This window comes from Chiloscyllium plagiosum, unplaced genomic scaffold, assembly GCF_037043375.1.
Source record: "Chiloscyllium plagiosum isolate Xiang-an unplaced genomic scaffold, Cpla_swu_hap1 HiC_scaffold_23, whole genome shotgun sequence".
Classification (NCBI taxonomy): domain Eukaryota; kingdom Metazoa; phylum Chordata; class Chondrichthyes; order Orectolobiformes; family Hemiscylliidae; genus Chiloscyllium; species Chiloscyllium plagiosum.
This window is the reverse complement of record NW_028270161.1, coordinates 7256583-7277358: the sequence shown is the minus strand read 5'-3', so window position 1 is coordinate 7277358 and position 20776 is coordinate 7256583. Positions and strand designations below refer to the sequence as shown.

The 20776-nt window shown below is 45.6% G+C and overlaps 1 protein-coding gene across 2 annotated transcripts in view; it reads left to right on the top strand.

The window, feature by feature from the left end:
* prkcq (protein kinase C, theta) overlaps positions 1 to 20776 on the top strand; it is a 328186-nt gene that overhangs the window by 193484 nt on the left and 113926 nt on the right. The window lies entirely within an intron of this gene.

The following is a 20776-nucleotide window of genomic DNA, read 5'->3' as shown; positions in this document are numbered from 1 at the left end:
AGGCTGAATTGCCGTGGGGAGTGGAGGCTGGGTTGGGGTGGGGAGTGGAGGCTGGGTTGGGGTGGGGAGTGGAGGCTAGGTTGCGCGGGGAGTGGAGGCTGGGTTGGCGTGGGGAGTGGAGGCTGAGTTGGGGTGGGGAGTGGAGGCTGAATTGGGGTGTGGAATGGAGGCTGGGTGCTGTTGGGGAGTGGAGGCTGGGTTGGGGTGGGGAATGGAGACTGGGTTGGGGTGGGGAGTGCGGTCTGGGTTGGGTGGGGAGTGGAGGCTGGGTTGGGGTGGAGAATGGAAGCTGGGTTGTGGTGGGGAATGGAGGCTGGGTGCTGTTGGGGAGTGGAGGCTGGGTTGGGGTGGGGAGTGGAGGGTGGGTTGGGGTGGTGTGTGGAGGCTGGGTTGGGATGGGGAGTGGAGGCTGGGTTGGGGTGAGGAGTGGGGGCTGGGTTGGGGTGGGGTGTGGAGGCTGGGTTGGGGTGGGGTGTGGGGGCTGGGTTGGGGTGGGGAGTGGGGGCTGGGTTGGGGTGGGGAGTGGAGGCTAGGTTGGGGTGAGGACTGGAGGCTGGCTTGGGGTGGGGAGTGGAGTCTGGGTTGGGATGGGGTGTGGGGGCTGCGTTGGGGTGGGGAGTGGTGGCTGGATTGGGGTGGGGTGTGGGGGCTGGGTTGGGGTGGGGTGTGGGGGCTGGGTTGGGGTGGGGAGTGGTGGCTAGGTTGGGGTGGGGCGTGGAGGCTGGTTTGGGGTGGGGAGTGGGGGCTGGGTTGGGGTGAGGAGTGGGGGCTGGGTTGGGGTCGGGAGTGGGGGCTGGGTTGGGGTGAGGAGTGGTGGCTAGGTTGGGGTCGGGATTAGGGTAGGGTTGGGGTGGGGAGTGGTGGCTGGGTTGGGGTCGGAAGTGGGTGCTGGGTTGGGGTGGGGAGTGGGGGGTGGGTTTGGGATGGGGAGTGGAGGCTGGGTTGGGGTGGGGAGTGGAGGCTGGGTTGGGGTGAGGACTGGAGGCTGGGTTTGGGTGGGGAGTGGAGTCTGGGTTGGGGTGGGGTGTGGGAGCTGGGTTGGGGTGGGGAGTGGTGGCTGGGTTGGGGTGGGGTGTGGGGGCTGGGTTGGGGTGGGGTGTGGGGGCTGGGTTGGGGTGGGGAGTTGTGGCTGGGTTGGGGTGGGGAGTGGTGGCTGGGTTGGGGTGGGGTGTGGGGGCTGGGTTGGGGTGGGGTGTGGGGGCTGGGTTGGGGTGGGGAGTTGTGGCTGGGTTGGGGTGGGGCGTGGAGGCTGGTTTGGGGTGGGGAGTGTGGGCTGGGTTTGGGTGAGGAGTGGGGGCTGGGTTGGGGTGAGGAGTGGAGGCTGGGTTGGGGTGAGGAGTGGAGGCTGGGTTGGGGTGGGGTGTGGGGGCTGGGTTGGGGTGGGGAGTGGAGGCTGGGTTGGGGTGGGGAGTGGAGGCTGGGTTGGGGTGCGAGTGGAGGCTGGGTTGGGGTGGGGTGTGGGGGCTGGGTTGGGGTGGGGAGTGGAGGCTGGGTTGGGGTGGGGTGTGGTGGCTGGGTTGGGGTGGGGTGTGGGTGCTGGGTTGGGGTGGGGAGTGGTGGCTGGGTTGGGGTGGGGTGTGGGTGCTGGGTTGGGGTGGGGTGTGGGTGCTGGGTTGGGGTGGGGTGTGGGTGCTGGGTTGGGGTGGGGAGTAGAGGCTGGGTTGGGGTGGGGTGTGGGTGCTGGGTTGGGGTGCGAGTGGAGGCTGGGTTGGGGTGGGGTGTGGGGGCTGGGTTGGGGTGGGGAGTGGAGGCTGGGTTGGGGTGGGGTGTGGTGGCTGGGTTGGGGTGGGGTGTGGGTGCTGGGTTGGGGTGGGGAGTGGAGGCTGGGTTGGGGTGGGGTGTGGGTGCTGGGTTGGGGTGGGGAGTGGAGGCTGGGTTGGGGTGGGGTGTGGGGGCTGGGTTGGGGTGGGGTGTGGTGGCTGGGTTGGGGTGGGGAGTGGAGGCTGGTTTGGGGTGGGGAGTGGGGGCTGGGTTGGGGTGGGGAGTGGAGGCTGGGTTGGGGTGGGGAGTGGTGGCTGGGTTGGGGTGGGGAGTGGAGGCTGGGTTGGGGTGGGGAGTGGAGGCTGGGTTGGGGTGGGGAGTGGTGGCTGGGTGCTGTTGTGGAGTGGAGGCACCATTATTCTGAACTTTTGATTTCTTTAGTTTCCTATTTATTCCTATCATTGTCATGCTGGATTTTTTAGGTGTTTATTTTCTAATTTTTTTTTCATGAGAATGTGAAGTATCTGTTCCTGGATACCTTGGTACCTTAGACAGCGCTGTAGTGGCGACGTGTAAACTCTAAACTGTACCCACCTGGCAATAAAGCTAATTCACCTTGTTGCGCAATAGCAGTTTCAAAACAATTTGATCTGGTTTCAAGTCTCAGCTGCTGCAGAACTCTGTTCAGATATATCCACATATATGCCCTGAAGAAGGATTCTCTTCCTCCTGATGCTGCCTGGCTTGCTGTGTTCTTCCAGCCTCCTGCCTGCCTACTTCATGTATATCTGAACAGGTCGAGTGAGCGTGTCTCTCAGTGATAAATACTGGCGCTGAAAGTAGCATCCACATCCAGTAACAGATTGCTGCTTAAAAAGGAAAACGTAGGAGTCAGCAGTATCTAAAATACTTGTGAACGTTTTGGATTAGAAAAAAAATCAGTTTGGGGTTTTTTTTTCCCTGAGGAGGCAATCGAAATTGCAGGCATCACTAACAAAACACACAGATTTCTGACAATAAGGTTCCTCATTCTCCCACCTGTCGTTGTCACTTCACACTTAAGGCGTTTAGATTCCGATTCTGACCAGTCTGTACCAAGTGCCACCACAAGTACGTGAGTCACCTTATTAATTTTGAACAAAGGAAAATACAAGCCCACAGAATACATTGCAATCCATCTGCCCATGCAGAAGTTTAGATGTCTTAATCGCCCACTCACCTAATATTTTTCCAATTGCTCTTTAATTTTTCCACACCATCTGCCCCTGCCGCCTCTCAGAACAGTCCATTAATTCATCGAACATTGCACAAGTTCATTAAATCAAAACTGTCTACATATTTTGCCTCAATAACAACTGACATGACAGCTGATTTTGTGCGCATCGACCTGAGTATTGGATTGCAGTGTGCGCTGGACGAGAGACTAAAACATTCTGTAAAATTTTGGAAGTTTATTGTCCTGAGAGGTGCTGGGTCAGAAAGCATATGTACCAGCCGTAGGAAGAAGCATCTCTTAAAGCTTTGTTAACCTTAACTCTGTGACTGTATGTATTGTTCAATCAGCTTGAGATATGACATTGGCAATGTGGGAAAATACAGAGGTACAAACAGCGGTGTTTAAGATTGGGTCAAGGCATTTGCTGGGGCTGATATATCTGCAGCCTGGGGAATTGAGCTCACATCAGATAATTCCAGCTCCAACAATGTGAAATAGAAATACAGGCACTGACAGCTGTGGCTTGTCTTTGGATGGAGGGATGGTGACTTTGAAAGCAGAGCATTGTGCCTCATTGCTGTTTCAGTGAGAGAGACTCTCAAAGTGTTGCCTGACATGGGAGAAAAGGCAGGTTATGAAAACTTTATGTCATGATGCCAAATGTCACATTCCAAGGGCTTGCCTTCCCTCAAGTAAGGCAGAAGGAGGAGAATCAAACGATTTACAAATTGAACTACTGAGACAGGAATCATGTGGATGCAATTATCTTGCGACAAATCTGAATAACCAGAAGAGGTTTTTGTGGCATGGTGATAGTGTCACTTCCTCTGGTCCAGGAGACCTGCGTTCAGGTCCCACCTGCTCCAGGAGTGTGTAAAAATAAGTTGGTTCAAAAATATGTGGATAACCAGATAATGGTTCAGGTGATTGAACATAGCAGGTCAGATTAGTTGAAGAGTAAGTTTCTTGAAAGTGGAGGTGACTTTAAATCAGATGACACTTGACATTACATTACATGACATTACATTACAGTGTGGAAACAGGCCCTTCGGCCCAACAAGTCCACACCGACCCGCCGAAGCGTAACCCACCCATACCCTTACATTTACCCCTTACCTAACACTACGGGCAATTTAGCATGGCCAATTCACCTGACCTGCACATCTTTGGACCGTGGGAGGAAACCGGAGCACCCGGAGGAAACCCACGCAGACACGGGGAGAACGTGCAAACTCTACACAGTCAGTCGTCTGAGGCGGGAATTGAACCCGGGTCTCTGGCGCTGTGAGGCAGCAGTGCTAACCACTGTGCCACTGTGCCGCCCACTTTGAAACTAGAAACTATGGCTGGACAATTTCACAGCATGAAACAAATCCCACTTCTGCCATTGTCATGACTAAAGTTAAGGCTAATCGAGTGGCGCAACCGAGTGACAAGTCCATTGTTAAGAAAGGATTATTGATTTGTGAATGTCCTCATACAATTTAATAGCTGGGACCATTATTGAATGAAATTAATGGATTCTTACCACTGCAGAAGAGATTAGTTAATTACATGTTAACTAATTGACAAAACCATACTAGAGAAAATTACATCCTGATGCTAAAATTCTTTGCAGCCTGCTGGGGAGGTCAAAAAGACAGAGCCAATCCACCACTTCTCACTGTAGTAACAACATGTAAATATAAATTACAGAAGTATGAGGGAGATTATGTGTCCAGTTCTGGTTACCCAGTTACAGGAAGGATGTTAAGAAACTGGAGAGGCTTCATAAGAGATTTACCAGTGTTGTCAGGTATGGAAGGTTTGAGTTATAAAGAGATGACTGAATACACTGGAGTGTAGGAGGTTAAGAAGCAACCTTGCAGAAGTGTATAAAATAATGAGGGGTATAGATAAAGTTAGTGGTAATCCTCTTTTTCCCTAGGATAGAGGAATTCAAGAGTAGGAGTCACATTTTTAAGATAAGTGGAGAAAGATTTTAAAAACATGAGCAGTCAATTTTTTACACTGAGGATGGTTCCTGTGAGGAATGAACTTCCTGAGGGACTGGTGGATGTAGTTACAATTACAATGTTTAAAAGACACTTGGATAAATACATGAATAGGAATGATTTGGAGGGATATGGGCCAGGTGCAGGCAGGTGGGATGAGTTTAGTTTAGGATTGTGTTCAGCATGGACTGATTGGACCGAAGGTCCTGTTTCCGTACTGTATGACTCTTTGACCCTATGTGTCAATTTGGGGCTCTTAAGAAGGGATGCCTCCTGCCATGCCATGGGGAAGAAATGCAGATAGTGTGGAGGAAAAAGATATCATTGTAAAGACGCATGGAAGCAAAGCTGGGCAGAGAGGGAAGACTAACAGGAGGGAGATGAATGCAGCACAATTTGCAAAAGATGCAGAGTGAGAACACAGATAGCAATCATGGATACAAGCTTTCTGTCAGCAGGAACAACCCTTGAGAAGTTCCAGTAGTTGTTGGGAATGAATGTTATCATAGGTTCAGGCATTGAAAGGAATTACATCAACAGAGCCCTGTAGGAGGAACTGACAACGGAGAGAATCAAGTACATCCGTCAATGAAATGTTGAAAGGCTGTTCTATCTGACACATCTAAATCCCCATGACAAACCGTCAGGCATGTCATCACGAGAACTGAGGAAGGGATCAGAATGAAGGGGCAGAATTCACGGTGATTAAGCAGGATGGTCAGCCTCTTCAAAGCAGAGAAACTGCCTGAATCTTGGGAACACTACACATAAACGTGAATTCTCTGAAATCTTACGTGAAATTTCAAGAGCAGTTTGCACCATTGTTTTAAGGAATTGGGGAGCTGCACAGCTGCTGACTGAGATTAATAAGAAATTTGAGGCAAGGATTAAAGAACTCACTGAGCAAGACATCATAGAGCCAACTGAAGGAGCAATGCCATGGCTAGGTCCTGCTTTAGTAAAACAAATGGTGCCATTTTTCCCAATCAATCTGTTCAGAGATGTTATTCCACACCCTCTGGAGCAGGTGGGAATTGAACGTAGGTCTCTCATTGTAGGGGTAGGGACACTCCCACTGTGCCACAAGAGGGTCCCCAACAAATGGTGCCATGAAGTTCTGCACTTATATGCAACAGGTGAATGATGCAATTGTTGGAGAATGTCTCCCATTTCACCCAATGGACAAGCATTGTCAACAACTGAGTTTTTAGAAGATTTGGAGCTCAGATTGAGGTTCTGGATGTAAGTTAGCTCGCTAGGCTGGAAGGTTTGTTCTCAGATGTTTTGTCACCATGCTAGGTAACATCATCAATGAGCCCCCAGTGAAGCGCTGGTGTTATGTCTGACTTTCTATTTATGTGTTTATTTTCCTTGGGTTGGTGATGTCTCTTCCTGTTCTTTTTCTCAGAGGGAGGTAGATGATGTCCAAATCGATGTGTTTGTTGATAGAATTCCAGTTGGAATGCCATTCTTCCAGGAATTCTTGTGTGTGTCTCTTTTTGGCTTGTCCTAGGATGGATGTATAGTCCCAGTCAAAGTGAAACCCCCTCGTGATAGCCATTTCTGCCCTGGGAAAAAGTCTCTGGCTATCCATTCCATCGATGCCTCCCATCATTATGTACACCTCTATCAAGTCACCTCTTACCCTTATTCGCTCTAATGAGAAAAGCCCTAACTCCCTCAACCTTTCTGCATAAGACATGCTCTCCAATCCAGGTAGCATCCTGGGAAATCTCCTCTGCAACCTCTCTAAAGCTTTCACATCCTTCCTATAATGAGGCTACCTGAACTGAACACAATATTCCAAGTGTAGTCTAGACAGGGCTCTATAGAGCTGCAGCATAACCTCATGACTCTTAAACTCAACCCCCCCTGCTAATGAAAGCCAACACACCATATGCCTTCTTAACGAACTCATCAACTTAGGTGGCATCTTTGAGGGATCGATAGACATGGACCCCAAGATCCCTCTGTTCCTCCACATTGCCAAGAATCCTGCCTTTAACCCTGCATTCTGTATTTAAATTCAACCTTCCAAAATGAATCAATTCACACTTTTCCTGGTTGAACTCCATCTGCCACTTCTTAGCCCAGCTCTGCATCCTGTCAATGTCCCATTGCAATCTACAACAACCCTCCACACTACCCACCACTCCACCAATCTTCATGTCATCGGCAAACCACCCTTCCACTTACTCATCCAAGTCATTTATGAACATCACAAAGAGTAGAAGTCCCAGAACAGATCCCTGCGGAACAGCACTGGTCACCGAGCTCCAGGCTGAATACTTTCCATCTACTACCACCCTCTGTCTTCTATGGGCTAGCCAATTCTGTATTCAGACAGCTAAATTTCCCTGTATCCCATGCCTCCTTACTTTCTGAATGTGCCTACCACAGGGAACCTTATCAAACACCTTGCTAAAATCCATATGCACCACATCCACTGTTCTACCTTCATTAATGTGTTTTGTCAAATCCTCAAAGAATTCAATAAGGCTTGTGAGGCATGATCTGCCACTCACAAAGACCTGCTGACTATCTCTAATCAAACGATGATTTTCCAAGTAATCATAAATCCTGTCTCTCAGAATCCTCTCCAATAATTTGCCCACCACAAACATAAGACTGTCTAGTCTATAATTTTCAGGGTTATTCCTATTCCCTTTCTTGAACAAGGGAATAACATTTGTCACCCTCTTTTTATCTGGTATTACTCCAGTGGCCAGTGAGAACGCAAAGATCATTGCCAAAGGCTCAGCAATCTCCTCCCTAGCTTTCTGCAGTAACCTCAGGTATATCTCGTCTGGCCCAGGGGACTGATCTGTCCTCATATTTTATAAAATTTTCAGCATATTTTCCTTCTTAACACCAACTTGTTCGAACATATCAGTCTGTTTCATGCTGTCCTCGCAAACATCAGGTCCCTCACAGTAGTGAATACTGAAGCAAAGTATTCATTAAGGACCTCCTCTATTTTCTCTGACTCCAGGCACAAGTTCCTCCACTATCCCTGATCAGCCCTACCCTCACTCTGGCTACCTCTTGTTCCTCACCTAAGTATAGAACACCTTAGGGTTTTCCTTAATCCTAACTGCTAAAGCATTTTCATGGCTGTCTTGGTGATGGCTCCCTTCTAACTATTCTAAGTCCATTCTTCAGTTCCTTCCTGGCTACCTTGTAACCCTCGAGAGTCCTGTCTGATCCTTGCCTCCTCAACGTTAAGTAAGCTTCCTTCTTCCTCTTGACTAGATGTTCCACATTTCTTGTCATCCAAGGTTCCTTCACCCTACCATCTCTTCCTTGCCTCAGTGGGATAAACCATCTAGCACTCACAGCAAGTGCTCTCTAAACAACCTCCACTTTTCTGTTGTGCATTTCCCTGAGAATATCTGCTCCCAATTTATGTTCCACAGTTCCTGCCTAAGAGCATTGTAATTCCCCCTCCCCCAATTAAGTACTTTCTCATACCGTCTGCTCCTATCCCTCTCCATGTGTATAATAAAGGTCAGGGAATCGTGATCACTTTCACAAGAAGGTCACAACGTTTTATTTTTTGTCCAAGTTCGGACTTTGCCAATACAATGGATTCCTATTTGACACCAGAGATTTACCAACACAAAATCCAGAAGGTGATACAAGAATAACCAGGAGTAGTTAACATCTCAGGTGAAATTATTATTCATTGAGCCAGTAGAGAGGAAGATAACATGAATGAGATTAGTATTGGCTGGATTGCAGTCAGCAGGACTCATGGTCAATGCTGACCAGGGCTTTCTGGGTGTGACACAAACTCACAAGTAACACAATCGACCCAAGCAATGATGGGATTGAAGAACTAGTAGAGGCACGTGAACCAGTGCAGTGAGGAAGGATCAAACACAGATCTTCATTGGAGAAAGAAGTGGAATCACCTGGGATAGCTCATGCTAGACACAAGGCAATGATAACTAAAGAGAGTAAAAGAGACAATGATCTGGAGTTGGATGATATTAGACAGAAAATTAAAGTTGGAAACTGGGACAATTGCCTATTCAAGGTGTACGTCATGGTCAGAAATGATCTGAGCACAATTAGGAAGTTAGGGCTAGACTGCTGAAGCTAGCTCAGGAGATCACTTGAGAATCTCCTCTTCTTTGTTGCCAGCCCTCTAATGTCTCTTATTAAAATCATCATTGTCTCCCCCAAATCACACTGAATTACTCACTGATGTCCTTTCTCCATTCCCCTCTTTGTCCTCAGAAATTTCAATTTTTAATTCAGCTCCCATTATCCACTTCTCTCTTTTGATGTACTGTTCTCCCATCTTCTGTAAATGTCTCGCTCCATCTCAAGTGTTTCTATCATCAGCACGACTTGATTTTGCTACACCATGTAGACCTGCTACTTGCATGATCTTCGAGACAGATAAGACCCAGTTGGGATTATTTCTGGGAAACAAAATCTTTAGGTATTAAAGGCACCACATTAATGTAAGCTGTTACTGTCTTTGTGACACTTTTTCTTTGCAAACCTATGCTGTGGTAAAATACTCAGCAAAAAATGTGCTAAGGTGTGACCACACAAAGGGGGCGTATGTCAGTATTTCAGCCTATGTTCTATTCTTTATGCACAATGCATAATTGCATTCAAAATGTAACAGTTTTATTTTAAAAGTGCTTTAAAAAAGTCAATGCCATGAGAATTTGTCTTTTAAAAATATTAAATTAATCCAGTTGAGTATATAGTTGATCACGAGGAATAATTATTGTCTCTTTTAAGAATGTGATACTTAATTATTCCTGTTGCTCGTGCTTCTAGATCAGTTGTTGTACCAATTAAAGTCACTGTGGTATATGGGACATTTGAAAATTATATTGTCCCTGCAGCATATGTGCTGTAGATCCATAGGATCGGGACTTGAAGGGTTAAACTTTCAGGAGCGTTGAAATAAACCAGCATTATATTCCCTGGAATTTAGAAATTCATGGGATAATTTGCTCTTTGTTTCCAAGAATCTTAAATGGCATTGTTTCAGAGAAACCATTTCTACTCATTAAGGAACCTCGAACTTCGGGGCACAGTCTGAAACTTACTGGAGACAAGTTAGGAGATACTTCATCACAGATGGCAACTGGTGCTAAATCAATTGTTAATTTTAAAAGTTATTGATGGACGGGTTATTGCTATTCAAGGATAGATGGGCCAAAGGCAGTCAGGTTGTAGATCAGCCATAATCTCATTGAATGGTGGAAAAGACTCAAGAAGCTAAAAGATTTCTCTTGTTTCTACAAAACCCATTGCAGTTTTTCTCAATAGTACCTTGTCACACTACCTCAGAGTTAGCAATGTTATGTAGATGTTAGGAATTCACATTGGACCAAAGTATTGCATTGTGTGCAATTACTCTGGATGAATACCAACTTTTGCATGAAAAAACTGATGCATTTAATGTTAGACAAGTAGGAAGTGAGTTAAAAATGACTTGGTTATTTCCAAACATGATCATGTGGCTAATGATATTATCCTTGCTTTGAATCTCATTGTAACCCGATCCTTCAGCAAAAGGGAAACATAATTATATGATAAGCTAATAGGATCAAAGAGTTGTTTCAAATTTATATGAAAAAGGTCCCACAAGATTTTCATCAATCAAAACCTAATGCACGACTTCCAAAGGGTGCAGAAGTCTTTGTTGATCAGAGCATCTTTTTCCTTTTCATCATCAAATGAATGATCCACCTAAAGCCTTCAGGTGTCGGTCTCTCTCTGCCTCTGGGAGGCAGAAAAATAAACCGAAACAAACTTGAAATATCAACAAGCATTCATGAACAAATGCCATTTTGCAATTGGCCAGTGTTGTTTTCCAATATAAAACCTACCTTTAACTTTTAAGCAAATAGATTGAAATTATACTGGGAATAACTTTGACTGTGTGATTAATTTAGAATGATATAAAATCTCTTACCCATTTTGCATTTTTCGTGATTTTTTTTGATGTTCGCCAATTACAATAAAGGAAACGGAAAAGAGGAGGTTTATAGAGCAGACCTCGTCACATAATTTTGTACAAGCACCAAATTCAAATTTATGCCACAGTGCAACATTGGGAAGAAATGCATTAGTGCTTTTCTGTGAAGTTCATTTGTCTACTTTCTTTTGGTCAAGGTGCTAACCCATTTATTTCAACAGGAACCTGTTTGTTACCGGCAGCTCATATTGAACATTTCAACCTTCAGAATGATATTTTCCAGCAGAGCTATTGTGTGAATGATGGGCTGACCAGTAAAGGCAAGTTGTGAGTATAGTCTGCTCTTGCCTTGTGCACAGTGATAATGAAAAACGGCTCAGCTCTGAGGATCTGTTCTTGTAAGCTGGATAATTACTAGTCTGGCACAAAATCAGGCTCTTGAAAAGCCTATTTTCTTTCTTGATAATCAATGAACCTTTGTCTTGTTGTTTAATGAAAGGCTGGTTGCTTGCGGCACTATCCCAGTAACAGCAGTTTTCACCACTGCAATAAAACAAAGATCTGCAGATGCCAAAACAGAAATTGCTGGAGGAACTCGGCAGGTCTGGCAGCATCTGCGGAGAGAGAAAGCACTGTTGACATTTTGAGAGCAGTGACTGCCTCAGAATGACTTTAAGTGTTGCCCTGCTGACATGGTGTATCACTGCGCTTTCTGTAATGCAACTGGAATCAGTTATACCATGTAGCATAAATGATTGCCAATCTTTGCCAATGTAACTGACACTTGGCCTAATTATACCAGATATATATGGAAACATCATAACCTCAGCATTGTCTTATTAAAAAGAAATGTGTTTGTTTCAAAAGCACATTGGTGCTGTGACCCTCATGGTGGTGCTAGTCTGATTGGGTTAAAAATCTTCACTGCTTGCATAGTTTTACAGGTTTATTAGACTAGTGTAACTGAACAAGATGTGGTAGGACCATTAGTTAGAACATAGAACATAGAACAATACAGCGCAGAATAGGCCCTTCGGCCCTCGATGTTGTGTCGACCTGTGAACTATTCTCAGCTCGTCCCCCTACACTATCCAAAAATCATCCATGTGCTTATCCAAGGATTGTTTAAATCTCCCTAATGTGGCTGAGTTAACTACATTGGAGTATAGTAGTTGTGGGGTAATTCCACTCACTGTTTGCTAGCTCTGCTGGGTGAGACTGAGGCATTTGGCATTTTAAGCATTTATCAAATATGGCCCAGTGTATTTCAATGGGGCATGAATGACAAGCTGAAATCAAGCACTTTCCTATCGGCGCTGTCCTCGCAATTCTATACCCCAGACGTATTGGAGTGTTCCTTTCATACAGTGTACTGGGGAGAGGGGAGCAGTCAACACATGGAAAGCAGCAACAGATAATATTGCTCTCCATATAGCTGTGGGAGTTTAATATGATTGTAACTGTAGCATGATGGGCAGAAGCCATTATTTCTTGATATTAATTTACATAATGTAACACCAGCAATCCATCTGAACTGGTTATCGCAGGCATTTTATGGGAAAGGAGAATTGCAAGCTTTGATATTTGAAACTTATTAGTGAGTTCACATTTCCCTTTTGCACATCCCTAAAAGACTTCTATTCAATTTTGTAAAGGTGGTCTTATAGATCCCTGACAGAATGCCCTGAGTACATAAAGGAACTGTAAAATCATAGGATGTAGGAGCAGTAGGTCATTCAGCCCATTGAGTCTAAACTACCATTCAATGATGTGGAGGTGCCTGTGTTGGACTGGGGTGGACAAGGTCAGAAGTCTCACGACATCAGCTTATAGTCCAACATCACAAGCTTTCAGAGCACTGCTCCTTTGTCAGGTAACGTGTTCCCAAAGCTTGTGATTTCAAATAAACCTGCTGGACTATAACCTGGTTCCTTATGACTTCTGACCTTGACCATTCAATGAGATTGTGGTCAATCTGATAATCCTCAACTCCACTTTTCTGCCTTTGCCCAATAACCCTTGGCTTTCTAAATGATTAAAAATCTGTCGATCTCAGCCTCGAATATACTTAATGACCCATCCTCTACAGTAAAGAATTCCACAGATTCATTCCACTCGGAGAGATGACATTCATCCTCGGTTGTTGTGGGTACGAATTGAGGATTTCGCTAATATATGTAAAACATATGGTGACATTTTAGACTGATGTCATTCATTGCGTTGCACAGAGAGTTTGTCAACCAGTCTCCAGTAGACTCAGAATGTCACCCTATTAAAATGCATATGACCATCTGTGCTTTCTTCCAATGTGTTACCACAAAGATCTCTCAACATGGAGCACGCCACATGTTACAATCCATGTTGTCACTCCAGTTTCATCATGTTTCTGCTTGAGAGGAATAGAATCTCCAAATGGCATTTTTATAGCCATCAAGCAATGAGCTAAGACTCCAAGATAGAGTCACAGAGATGTATAGCAAGGAAACAGACCCTTCATTCCAACTTGTCCATGCTGACCAGATATCCTAAATTAATCTAGTTGCATTTGCCAGCATTTGGCCAATATCCCTCAAAAACCTTCTCATTCATACATCCATCCAGATGCCTTTTAAATGTTATAATTGTACTAGCCTCCACTACTTCCTCTGGCAGCTCATTCAATACATGCATCACTCTTTGCATGAAAAAACTGCACCTTAAAAGATCCCTTTTAAATCTTTCCCCTCTCACCTTAAACCTATGCCCTCTAGTTCTGGACTCCCCTACCCTGGGAAAAAGACCTGTTTACTCTATCCATGTCCCTCTTGATTTTATAAACCTCTATAAGGTCATGCCTCCGCCTCTGATGCTCCAGGAAAAACAGCCCCAGCCTATTCAGCCTCTCCCTACAGCTCAAATCCTCCAACCCTGGCGACATCCTTGTAAGTCTTTTCAGAATCTTTGCAAGTTTCACAATGTTTTTTGGAGATGGTTGGAAGTTTTAGTCAGTAATCATTCCAGCTCAGTTTCCTTCACAGGTGCCAGTATAATATATTTTTAAACTTGTTGAAATTGTGCTGCATTTCAAGTGATCAACTCTGTCAACAGCAGCAGGATAGAAACAGTTGGTCATGCAATACTGGCTCAATGCCATTAATCAAGTCAGAATTTGTTACTTTGCTTTCAGTTATGACACCCTCCACTAATGCTGCTGATGCAGGTATATATCGAAATTGAATGGAATGAGAGGTTTAGCGGTTGAGAATCTTTGTATTAATACAAGAACAGAGAGCAGTAATGAGGCTGAGTGTGGGAAGAAAATTGGCAAATAATGGGCTAGCTATTCAGGTCATAAAGGAACAGGAGGAGGCCATTTAGCCTTACAATATGACATTCCTGCTACATTCAATGGCTGATCCACATAACCAACTTTTCCTCAGATCCCTGAAGGCTCACTAGACTCTTTCAATCTTAAATTGTCACTTAATGTTAATTTTGCAGCAGGAGATTCCAAGCTACTTCCTGTGATGAGATGGTTCATAAATTTCACCCAGCTACAAATTTTAGATGATGTCCCCAGGTCCTCGAATCCTCGCTGAGCATAAATTATTTCTGTGCAGATATCCAGTCTGTTCCCCGTCATATCTTGAATGCTTCGATCGATTCACCTCTTAACAGATATAAATTTCAGAGAAGATCGATCTCTCCTTGTGATTTGACTCTGGGTATGCAACTTTCTTTCTCACAATTCTAAAGTTCACAAAGCGAATCACTCTGTTCCCGACTCAATGGTCATGGTCAAAAGTAACATGACAAAGGAGCAGTGCTCCAAGAGCATGCGATTTCAAATAAACCTGTTGGACTATAACCTGATGTCATGTGACTTCTGATTTTGTCCACCCCAGTCCAAAACTGGCACCTCCACGTCATGGTTGATGGTCATAGATTCAGAAGAAGGCAAAGACGAAAGTGATGAGACAGACTGGGGTAACGAGCAAGTGTAACTTCAGGCGATGAGATCAGAAGTAATGAGATGCAGAGGAATAATTCTCACTTTCTCTGCTAGAACTGAGGAAAATGAAGCTTGTGGGATTTCTGTATTAATCTCACAATATACCAACCTCCAGGGGGCTGGAATAAACAAGGGCATGGTTCAAATCCTCCACCAGACAGGATTTGGCAGGTGAAGTCTAGAGCCCCAATCCAGAATTCTTGGTTGACATTCAGCAAGGTCACATGTTTGATGAGGTGAACATAATGTGGTCTGTGGCAGCCATATTGGACTTTGTAACTTGGCAGTTAGGGCGATGGAAGGAGCATTCAAATCCTAGTCTGACAGACTCTTAATCATTATTTCACATTAATCCCTTTAGAAAGATATAACAATTGAAGGTCATCGAGAAAGAGAGAGGAAAGTCACTTCAAAGAAACAAAAGAAACCTGGCTTTATAGACTGGAATATCATAGTGTTTATTACCCAGTCTTGAGGTGGCATTAAATAACAGTTGACGTAACATTCTGTAATTGTGAGGACATGTACAAATAAAAGTGGGGTGATGGTTGAGGTTTTAAACAAATGCATGGCATGTGTTTACAAGGAAACAGATGTAAACCAGGCCATGGTGACAGAAGAGGAAACTAATTCATCTGCAGCAGTCAAAATTAGTAAGGAGGAGATAGTTAATAGATTGTCAAAGGTGACATAACTGAAACACTCAAAATTCTTGACCAATGGATGTCAAAAGGATATTTCTTTTTGTGGGAGCATCCAGAACCAGGGATTATCATTTAAAAAATAAAGGGGTGCCCACTTAAAACAGAAATATAGGGAAAAAAGTACCTTCAGAACTTTGAGTTTTATAATTCCCTTCCTCAAAAAGCAGTGGATGCAGAATCTTTAAATATTTTTAGGTGGAGGTGGATATTTTCTTGATAATCAAGAAGTTGAAAGATTATGGGGGTAAGCAGGGGTTAAAATCAGATCCACCATGATCTTATTGAATGGGGGAGCAGCCTCGAGGGTCCAAGTGACAAACTCCTGTCCTTTGTTTGTCTGTTTGTAAGGCAAGGCACAAGGACCAGCAGAAATGTGTACCAGCTCTTGGAATGGAGTAAGAGTGGAATGGCAGAGGTACTGGTCAAAACCTTTTTCAGAATTCCTTAGACCGAGGGTGATGCCGTGGAGTAGAGAACTGCAAACAACATCATACAGTGTAGACGAGACCCTTCAGCCCATTGAGTCTGCAACGACAAAAAAAACTACAATAAATCTGCACTAGTCCCGCTCTCCAGCACTTGAATACTCTGAGATTTCAAGTGCTCACCTAAAGGTGGTAAGCTTCCACATCTGCAGTACCCTCCAAGGCAGTGCATTCTGTACCCCAACCACCCTCTGGGTGAAAATATGTTTCCTCAAATCCCCTCTAAATTTCCTGCCTTTCATTTTAACATTATGTCCGCCTGTTACTGATCCTTCACCTAAGGGTAACACTTGCTTCCTATCCACCCTGTCGGTGCCCCTCATAATCTCAGAAATCAGGTTCCCTCTTAGCCTTCACTGCTCCAAGGAAAACAACCCAAGCTTCTCCAGCCTCCCCTCAGAGCTAAACTGCTCCATCCTGGTCAATCTATAGGGTGGTGACCAGAAACTGCAGACAGTACTCAAAGGTTAGAGAGAGATTGATAAGAATGGGTCCAGGAATAAGATACAGGGATGAGACACTTTGCCAACCTAAACCTCTCCACACCCCCAAACTGATCCTTCTAAACCCCTGATCTCACTACCTCTGCCTCTGCCTGATTCCTCTGACATCTCCAACACTACTCGACAACCATAGCCAACACCATGGGTCCAAACTCACTTACCAGCCATTGTATCCCTGACTCACTGTCTCACTATCCCATCACCACTCCCTTCCTGCCTATCCCCCTCACCACTCCCCTTCCTCCCTGTCCCCTCACTATCCCCCTCACCACTCCACTACCTCCCTATCCTCTCACCACTCCCTTCCTGCCTATCCCCTCACCACTCCTCTCCCTCCCTGTCCCCTCACCACTCCCCTCCCTCCCTGTCCCTTCACCACTCCCCTCCCTCACTATCCCCCTCACCACTCCCCTCCCTCCCTATCCTCTCACCACTCCCCTCCCTCCCTATCCTCTCACCACTCCCCTCCCTCCCTGTCCCTCACCACTCCACTACCTCCCTATCCTCTCACCACTCCTCTCCCTCCCTGTCCCCTCACCACTCCTCTCCCTCCCTGTCCTCTCACCACTCCCTTCCTGCCTATCCTCTCACCACTCCTCTCCCTCCCTGTCCCCTCACCACTCCCCTCCCTCCCTGTTCCCTCACTATCCCCCTCACCACTCCCCTCCCTCCCTGTCCCCTCACCACTCCCTTCCTGCCTATCCCCCTCACCACTCTCCTCCCTCCCTGTCCCCTCACCACTCCACTACCTCCCTATCCTCTCACCACTCCCTTCCTGCCTATCCCCCTCACCACTCCTCTCCCTCCCTGTCCCCTCACCACTCCCCTCCCTCACTATCCCCCTCACCACTCCACTACCTCCCTATCCTCTCACCACTCGACTTCCTCCCTATCCCCTCACCACTCCCCTCCCTCCCTGTCCCCTCACCACTCCCCCCTCACTATCCCCATCACTACTCCCCTCCCTCCCTATCCCCTCACCACTCCCCTCCCTCCCTATCCCCCTCACCAGTTCCTTCCCTCACTACGCCCCTCACCACTTCCCTCCCTCACTATCCCCCTCACCACTTCCCTCCCTCACTATCCCCCTCACCACTCCACTACCTCCCTATCCCCCTCACCACTCCCCTACCTCCCTATCCCCTCATCACTCCCCTCCTCCCCTGTCCCCTCACCACTCCCCCAAACTATCCCCCTCACCACTCCCCTACCTCCCTATCCCCCTCACCACTCCCCTACCTCCCTATCCCCCTCACCACTCCCCTACCTCCCTATCCCCCTCACCACTCCCCTTTTAAAGCTTTTAAAGCTTATTATTTCAGGTGCTTTCACACCCTGGTCGATGGGGTGAAGGTGAGTGGTTGTTTGGAGGTAGAAATAGCACTTGGATGTTTTCAGAAAGCTCCCGACTGTGGGAGGATGGCTCAGTGTATTATCCAGAATGAGGGAAAGCATGAAATCCTAATTTATTTTCTTTCAATAATTTCTAAAACTTTCTAGAAATTCTATTTTCTTTTCTTGCAATAATTTCTAAAAAAAAATCTTCAAAAACATCAATAATAAGGTCAGAAAAGGTTTGCCCAATCATCCAACATCTTTCGCTTGACCTGGAGTAGACACCAAGAGTGGAGGTAAAGTAACCGTTCAGGGTCCATGGTTGACAGAGTGGTACACCAACACAGGCTTCAGCTTTAAGTCTCTGCTAGTCTTGGTGTCCAACAACACAGTCAGATGATCCTTTGCGATCTTAAAACCCAGAGCATGTGCATCATTCTTGGAAATGTAGGTTCTGGATAACATTCGCCTCTCGTATAAACCTGTCTCATCCAAGTTGAAAATTTGATCTTAGGTGTACCCATGCTCCAGTATCAATTTTCTTTTCACCTCGGGAGGAAATGTCATCACACATTCCCCGTCTGCACTGGCAGCTTCACCACATAACTTCTTGTTATGAAAAACATAGTGGTTCTTAAACCCGGCAAAGCAGGCACTGCGAGCACTGAAGACAGGCACATCTGCAGGATTTTTGGCCTTTTTCATAAATTGGTAAGGCTTTCTCTTTTATGGTGAGAAAGCTAGTGCCAGATCATTGTTGGACCTTCTATCCACACACTTAGAAACCTTCCATTTCCTCCAGTCCCTTTGGCTGTGATCTCACAGATTTGCTAGCACTGAGACTTGTTCCAACCATGCAGCTTGCTTTAATTTTTTCCACATTGTAATGGTGCGTAACATTTATTCCTGTTACACGAACAATCTCACATGTTACTTCATTACATTTAAAAGCTTTATAAGATCGAGCCTCTCTTACAGCCTTCCTTTTACCTTCATCACCAAGATACTTCTTGGAAACATTCTCGTTACTTTGTGCTCCCATATTTATGGGTAACACAGCAAACTTTGCAAAAAAAAGGAACAAAATTTACCTTTCGAAAAGCACTTCACAACAAAGCACATGAGTCAACTGAACATGTGATGCCCACACAGAAACTCTGTTGGCGTAAACATTTTCTTCCTCTGTGCTAGGGATGGAATCATGGAATGGCCACCACACGTCTGCAACAGTTTGCATTTTACAAACAGCGGTCACTTATTCATCAATCCCAGCTAATCCATGTTGATGAAAGACACACAATGGCAGAAAGGGACTGTACAACAGTTAATGCTGTAAAAAGGGGAGTGTGGCCTCTCTTTCGCCTGATGATGGTACACTATGAGGATTGAGCCAGGATAAAGCTGTACTGCTCCTTTCTGGAGCATCCCTCCTCAGAACCCAGGTCCAGAAATGTAGAGGCTGAGTTAGCAACCTGACAGGGATCCATCTTCCTGAAAAATTGGACCAGCACCAGCTCTCCCTTACTGTTGTTGAGTCAGGATGCTGGAACTCTCTCCTTTACAGCTGTGTGAATGGACCTACAACAGACATGGGGAGACAATGGCCTTGTGGTATTATCACCCAGAATCCAGCAACTCAGATAATGTTCTGGGGAACTGGGTTCAAATCCCACCATGTAATTCAATAAGGAATCTGGAATTAAGAGTTTAATGACGGCTATGAAACCATTGTCAGGGAAAACCCATCTGGTTCACTAATGTCCTTTAGGGAAGGAAACTGCCATCCTTACTTGGTCTGGCCTCTGTGTGGCTCCAGACACCACGCGGTTGACTCTTGACTGCCCTTGTATGGACAATAAACACTGCTCTGGCCAGAGATGCCCAAGAATGAATTTGAAAAACGTCGACTGCAATGGGAATGAGACCGAAAAAAATTCTATTGTACAGGCAGCCTCTGTTACTTTTGAGGTTGCCCTGTTGACTGGAGGGCAAAGGAGTGTTTTTTTGCTTGACAATCCGATTGATGTTGCTAGTCTGTAAATGCAGAGGTCTTTTGTAATTGACACGTGGGGTGAAACAGTGTAGACAGCTGGAACAGTTTTGTCTGATGTGCCATTGCTAATAAATGTGGAAGTTTGTTTTTCGTGGTTGCCAAAATTACATGCACAGGACCTCCGAAAATGATGACCGGGCAGCAATCCTTTATTATCTGAAATTGTACAAAATGCCGTAATTACATTTATTCCCTGGGCCAGGTCGGTTCAGCACTCTATATCTCCCTCAGCACTTTGAGCACCTCAATCAGATCATTCCTGCTTCTTAACTCAACCTGCCGCTATAATTTAACCTTTTCAAAGAAAGGGTCTACCTTCGGTATGAAAAGCCTCCGTCCCTGTGTGAGTCTTTAAGATGTAATTGTAAGATTGTTTATGTTACCCAGCTGCTCAGATTCCAAAAACAGAACAATATACTGACCTTGTAAAATTGAAATACAGGAAAAATCGAGGTGTATCGCCTACAAAACAGCAGCAAGGCCCTGCTGCTTTAAAGGTAATCTCTTCAAAACATTCCCATTCACGATTGGATTGGCAAGTCCCTCCCACTCTCTGGCCTCATGAAGTCCCACATTTTTTTTTGCAAGAGACTGGATCGATTAAAAATGTTCGCGACCCAGCGCAGAATGTAGCGCAAAAGCGGGAAAAGGGATCTCTCTGAGGAACTGATGGCCTGAGATACCACTGTATTTGTCCAGCTCAATGATGTATTTGAAACTCCTCCATACACTCTTGGAACAGGGATCCGAATCTTTTCAGTGGCTCATGCTTTGGATAAAATAGTGGGTAAAAATATTTTATGTGAGGAGGCATGTTAAGCACCGCTTTGTTGAAACTGCCTCT